The sequence below is a fragment of the Neopsephotus bourkii genome, unplaced genomic scaffold (assembly GCF_033783945.1).
Source record: "Neopsephotus bourkii isolate Nb327-2 ecotype Australia unplaced genomic scaffold, CSIRO-AGI_Nbou_v1 NB_762, whole genome shotgun sequence".
Taxonomy (NCBI): Eukaryota; Metazoa; Chordata; class Aves; order Psittaciformes; family Psittacidae; genus Neopsephotus; species Neopsephotus bourkii.
The window spans coordinates 7057-14112 of record NW_026901259.1 but is presented as its reverse complement, the minus strand read 5'-3'; positions in this window follow the sequence as shown (position 1 = coordinate 14112).

The window sequence follows — 7056 nt, the reverse complement described above, 5'->3', positions numbered from 1 at the left end:
TGCTGACTGACTCTGCATTCTCTTTAATGCATCTGCTTCCCATGACTACTTATTCTGAATTCCAAGAACCATTCTTCCACAGCAGAAGGAATGATCCCCCCCCACACACCATTATTCCCTCCTCTACTTTAAACTGTGCCAAACGATGCAGATGGGGGGGGGGGGGGGGGGTTACTGCAGCTGTGTGCAGTACAGGTTTCAGTCTAAGAGGGTAAGAGGATTTAATGATTTTGAAAGTGTTTTGTGAGTGCTCTTGTCTCTAGTATATCAGGAAAGCAGACAAATCCCTAAACTCTGCACTCTGTGGTCCCACAATTAGACACTGAAAACTCAGCTAGCATTTAAGGCAAGTGGTTATTTGAACACAGCAAGCCTATGTCTATTGTGTACAGAAATATGAGTGGTTAACAGAAATGAAGAGAGTGGAGACAAGCAGGAAAAGATGTTAGGAAAAAAAAAAGGGGAGGGGGGAAGAAAATCTCTAGGATCATTGCAATTGAAATTATAACCTATTTTTATGTCTTTAATCTCAATAGCTAGCAAGACATTTCTTTGCTTGACAGGTCAGAAATTTTTCTGAATCCCGGAAACTGCTTAACTCTGTATCTTTCCATCCTTGATAAGCACAAGCTACACAGCTTTCTAAGGACTTTGAAAGCATCATTGCTCTCTTTTGCCAGTGTTTTGACTGAAAGCCTTGTCTTTCTTACGGTCTTGGTGGAATTTTTTTTTTTTTTTCCATCTGATAGCTCTTTAGTTAATATGAATCTAATGTTTCCTACCCGCTAGTCTGAATTCAAGAGCAGATTGCAAGGAAATACAAGTGAACTTCAAAGGCATTTTGAAACCAAGAGACTACATTATTCCATGGCACACTAAAAGCTCTTGAAAAGAGGTAGTTGCATCAATATCCCAGTAAGTTCAGGAAAACTTGTGAATGCTTTGCACTAGAACTAGTGCAAAAAGGTTTTCCTTGGTAACACAGCAGCAATTGTAAACCATTAGGGTTCATCCAGTGCAGCTTTACTGATGACCATCAGCCTTATGCTATGACATCATCACACTAATGTAATCTAATAATCAGTCTTGACACAAGATTTTCCCTTCCTTGTAAACAGCCCTGGGTAAAATCCTATTGGCACTCAAGAGAACTTGCCTCAGCTGAAGAATCACATTTAACAAAAACTTTATTTTAAAATATTAGTTACACGTTAAAGACATAATTTTCCATATAGGTAGGATTTTATTAGTGATAGTCTAAGTTTTCAAACAGGCATGTATTGGGCAATGCCTGTGGAAAATCAAAAATCTTGAAAGATTTCTATTACAAAGTGTCACTTCTGAGACATCAAGAAACACAGGAAGAGAAGCTGAAAGGAGAGTTGATACATTTTTGCCAGGGAATTTAAAGAGGTACCTTGTGGATTCAGATTGTTAAATCTCATTGGGTAGCCAACCTCCAAAGTGCTTTTGCAAAGCTCGAGCTTTGCTTTCAGCTCAGTTATCTGCTTAGGTGACAAAACAACAAACCTTTAAGAAAGCCCATGCCCTTCAGATAATGCTCTGAATCTGATGTGCAGTGTGAAAAGAATATCTTTGGAAATGTGGAATGTGACATGAAGAAAGAACACCTTAACATTGTGTAAACAGGTGGCATTTCAGAATTTGCACAAATATTTAGTAGTGTGATTTTGCATATATTTTCAGTTTTTGCCATTTTTGTGCCCATAAATACACATATAACAGATTTTTTTGTTAATATAAACTACAGAGCCTCAGAATTCAGGAAGTATTTTTTCATGTTTTAGGGATGACATTTTTTCCTAATATCTTCATGCAGAATTTTCAGAGAATTAACCCTTTGTCTCATAAAGAAAATTGTGTTCTATCCTGATACAGATAAAAGACGGCAGGATGGGTACTGCACACTGCTGTCTTTGTTATATCGTTAGACAGTAATCCTAATTATTCTGGGAAATCTCTTTCTTAAAAGAAAATGATAGTCATGGAATCATGTAGGTTTGAAAAGACCTTTAAGGTATCAAGTGCAACCGTAAACTTAGCACTGCCAATTCCACCATGTTCTTAGGTACTATGTCCGAAAGCACTTTGTCTACATGTGGTTTAATAGCTCCGGGGATGGTAACTACACCACTTCCCTGGGCAGCTGGTTCCAATGCCTAACAACCCTTCTGATGAAGAATTTTTTCCTAATATCCAGTCTAAACCTTCCCTGGTGCAGCTTGAGGCCATTGCTTGCTGTATGGGAGAAGAGACCAACACCCACCTCACTACAACCTCTTTTCAAGTAGCTGTAGAGAGCAATAAGGTCTCCTCCGAGTCTCCTTTTCTCTAGGCTAAACAGCCTCATTTCCCTCAGCTGTTCCTCATGAGGCTTGTGCTCTAGTCCATTCACCAGCTTTGTCACCCTTCTTTGAACATTCTTTTTCAATGAAACATCTTTGTTGTAGTGAGGGGCCCAAAACTGAACATGGTATTCAAGGTGCCGCAGCAGTGCCAAGTAATTTCAATTACCCTATAAAGTTATGAGAGTTTCAGTGAGATGCCACTCTATAATACTGATTGTGTCAGCGAGTGGCTACAAAAGTCATGAAAGTACTTCACAAAAATTCCTGTATGTAGCTGTAAGTACAGTCTGTAAAGGCAATTTTTTTCAATTACCATTGAGAAGTTTAATGAAGTTTCAGGGGAAGATGTGGTTGACTGTATTAAGAACGATCTCATAAAGAAGTCAGATAAACATCAAACATCAAATTGAGTTCATATATTTTCATTGTTCCATTTACAATATTCTTAAACACAACTAAAACAAAATCTTTATTTCCACTTTCGCCAAAATGTTTTCAGAAGATTCATTAAATTATAGGAAGAAATTTTGATCCTAAACTCTTTGGAAAAGAAAGACATGCTGGGGTTTTATCAGTTCAAGGATGATATTTTCCAAATATGAACATGAGAATTTGAGTCTAGTTTTGTTGAAAGGGTTAAGAAATGGACTCATGAGATAAACTCCACCTGTAAAATTGGTAAATTTCCTCTTAAGGAACTCTCTTATGACTCTTAAAGAACCCAATCTCTTGCTTTCCACCTCTGGGAGGAAAGGTAGTACCTTAAGCAATCTCTGGTCACCTACCCTCAAGAGAGAGGACGATTATTCATCCAGAAACAGCCGGTAACATAAGACTATACTTTTCTTTCTCTCTTTCACAAAATGGATGAAGGACTAGGGAGAAACTAAATTAAAACAACAACAACAATAACAACAAAATGTTGCTTTCTTTACCTGCACAAAATGTCCACACCACCCTCCCCCACCCATGCCTCCATCCACAAATTACAGTTCGTATCCCACATACTCATTGCAGAAGAACAACACTGTTTGGGAAGTACATAACTTCCTTTTGTCTTCTTTCCCACTTTCCATTGCCTCTCATTAATGACTTCAGAAAACAAGCCTGATGAAGTATGTAATTTTTTTTCTTTTTTCCTGATCTTTAACTTTGCAAATGAGAGGATATGGTCCCAGCCCACCATTGGAAGGCACAGGCACGGTGTTTGCACATACAGAGATGTACTGCCTTAGTTCTACCCATCAGAGTATAAACTGGTGCTAAAACAAATGGATACTAAAAAACTCATCCAAAACCAGATAATGAACATTCCTGTAAGTAGTTTGAAAATCAACAAAAATCCATGTTTTCTGTCTGAAATAATCCACCTTGATTGAACTTTTAACTTAATTTTCTCTCTGCCAAGGATTCAGTATCTAAACACAGCAAAACACAGCTTTCTGTGATGTTATCAGATCATGTTCGCTCCTTCAGAGACTCAAGGTATTTAATTTACTCCCAATATATGTATATTTTAACTTCTCAACACTGACTTCAGTCTAGACGAGAGAAATAGAGCAAGATCTGTTTCATGTTTATTGTATATGAGGACTTGGAGATGGCAGAGAAAGTTAAGCACAAATTGTCCTCATAATATAAAATACAGAAACTTAGATATCCAGCTGCTGTACCTGTAAATTTAATCTAGACTTCAATAGCAGCTTACAAGTACAAGCTTTTGCACAGAATTTATTCTCACTTTCTAATACTATGAGTAACTCACCTATTTATGCTAGTAATGGTCTTTTATGAGATAGGGCTACATGAAACCTTTTGATACAGTAGGAGTTCATACATTCCTAAAGATAACAGGTGAGTTTGTACTAGCCCCTTGGCACTGGGACCCACACTGGGAAACAAAGAATGGATCATAGTGTGCTCAAAAGAGGCAAAGGAAACACAACAGCTGCAGAGCTGCGCAGCAGCCAGGAATGTCCATCAATCTTGCTGGAAAAACAAAGGGAGGAGGAAAATTACAGGTATATGGACAGCTCAAACCACATCTAGCTAGATAAACAAACAAATAAAACAACAGTTAGAATAAGATTTAAAATGTAGGTGTTTGGAAGGAAGTTAAACAGATGCTGCAAGTACATTCAAATAGTATCACCGGTGATAACACTCTGAAACTGACTTTCAGGCCACTTTATTTGGTGTTTTCATAAATGAGATCTGCACAGGAGAAATGTTGTTGACACACAGCTAAAAGGTGATGTCAGAACTCAGCAGATCCAGAATAACAAATGGGAAGAGCAACAATGAGGACTAGAATGACATTAAGTGGTGTAGCTGAATGGTAAGTCTATCAGTTGAAAATGATGCTCAAGGTAAAGGATCTGCAAACTAATTTTCAGAAAACATCAGTTACAGTGATGAAAAAATGACCACAGAATTACAGATATTTAGCATAGAATACTGTGCAAAATTATGGCTAAGTGTGCTTGAAAAGTTATCTTTCAGCTGCAATGGATGCAATAAAAGAGTAAGTTGAACGAGATAAAAGGAACAATAATAAACAGCTTGCAGGTCTATCTCATATTGCTTAGCTCAGAAAAATGCAAACTGACAGAATAAGATTATTCACCTTAAAAGCATTGAAAGGTAAATACCCAAAAAAAAAAACTTCTAAAAAGCAGTACTCATGGTAGCAAACTCTGTATAGATATATTTAAGTAGACTCACATAAAAAGGCTTTTAATCATCAGATGAATGAAACCCTAAAGCCGTGCTTCCAGTCACATAAGAGAGGTGGGAAATTCCTACATGACTTGATAAACTTACGAAGTTTGCATTTGACAATGCATTATTGGAGTCAGTGACCATGGAAATAGTTTTCATACCTGTGTCGTGACACTAAATTCTGTAGGGTAATTTTAAAATTCCAGGATTTCATAACTATTTTACCTGTAAAAACAGATTTTCTATAAATTAACCTTTCTAGATGAAATTTGAGGATAAGAATGGTTTCTTTTGAAAGTTTTCTTTTTTCAAAAAAGATAAATTATGTTTTTCTACCAACTTTTAGATTTTAAAAATCCAAAGCAATAAAAATTAAAATAAAAATTCAGACTAAGTGAGCTAAATATGAAAGGACCTTTCCCTTTAAAATCAATCCATTCTACTTAGAGCAGAGAAAGTACAAACCATCACTAGTTTACAAGCATTTATCCACATGAAGTGTACAAACAAGCACTGAGGATGATACATTGTTAATTATTCTTTTGGTCAACAAATTTGAGACTGAACAAAGTTAAAAGCAAAAGACATCTATCTGTAAATGTGCATTTTTGGGGGTGGTGGAGGGAGAGAGGGGAAAGCTGTAAGTGGTGTTGACAAGGTCTTGCGAAGAAAAGCATCTATCCCATTTGTTTGCAGATAAAACAGATATTCTGTATTCCAGGCTGCTCAGACCAGCATTTTTGTAAGATTTCAATTTAGGAGAACAATACATTAAAAATAACTGGGGGAGGGAAGGGAGAAAAAAGAAGAAAAAATGTTTGGAAATTTGTTAGATAAATGAAAGATATCGTCCAAAATCTGAGTAAACAACCTCAGTCTTGACATAATTGCAATGAATATAGGAAATATTAAACCTACTTAGAAGCCCAAGACCACTGATTAGTTGTTAACACAGTTATGGTTTTCTTCCTCTCTACAAACATTTAAATACATCCATAACAAGCCTCAGGTGAATAATATAGTTAAACCTAAATGGGGTTTGTGCACAGAGCCAGAAAAAAAGCATTTGATTCATAATAAATTAGCCTTAAATCTGAGTTTGCCTGCAGTGAAAAGTGAGTGAATGCAACAATTCATCACTGCAATGAGCTTTAGGCAGAAAGTTTGATATCCTAAATCTTTCTGTTTAACTTCTGAAATTTCACTGAACTGTAATGATGTCATGTCATATATGAAGTGATTAACATTTGGAGAAGTTGTTCCAATGTTTTGGGGTTTTGTTTTTAATTTTCTGAATTTCCATGATTCAAACTCTCACCAAAAAAAAATCTAAACCTGTTTTTAATGCTAGCTACAACTATAAACCTAATGATTGAAGGGTTGTTTCAAACTTCCAGAAATCAGCGAGCATCTTCCATATTAAACAGAGCAAATGTCAAAATAGGTTTTATGTGTTGTAGGCTTATCACGGGTGGCTTCTTAGCTGGCTGGGCTTCTAATCCTATTTCAGTGATGGAGGCTTACATGCTGAAGTCCTTTCTTTGTCACATAATGTCTTACCTCACCACAGATGTGATGATGCTACACCACTTAGTTATTTCTATATTCTCCATAGCAAAATAAGTGCTTGGAAGTGATGCTTATGTCCCTTTAATTACTCTGCCAGCTCTGCCCATATGCTCTGTAAGGCAGCAAATAACTTGCACATTTATTAGCTCAGCTGTTTGCATATTTAAATCTAGAGTTTTAATTATTTTCCTAAACCTATTTAAAGTCATATTTGCCATTTAAATGTTCCTTTAGCAAGAAAGTCTCAACAGCACAAATAATGTATGACAAAGCATATGAAAGACATTATTTCAATGTAATAAAGCAGTAATTGACCAAATCAAGTGTCATGATAGAAAACAAAACAGAGTATTATCCAGTTAGGTCTTACCACAACCTCCTTATTTTAAAACCCTCT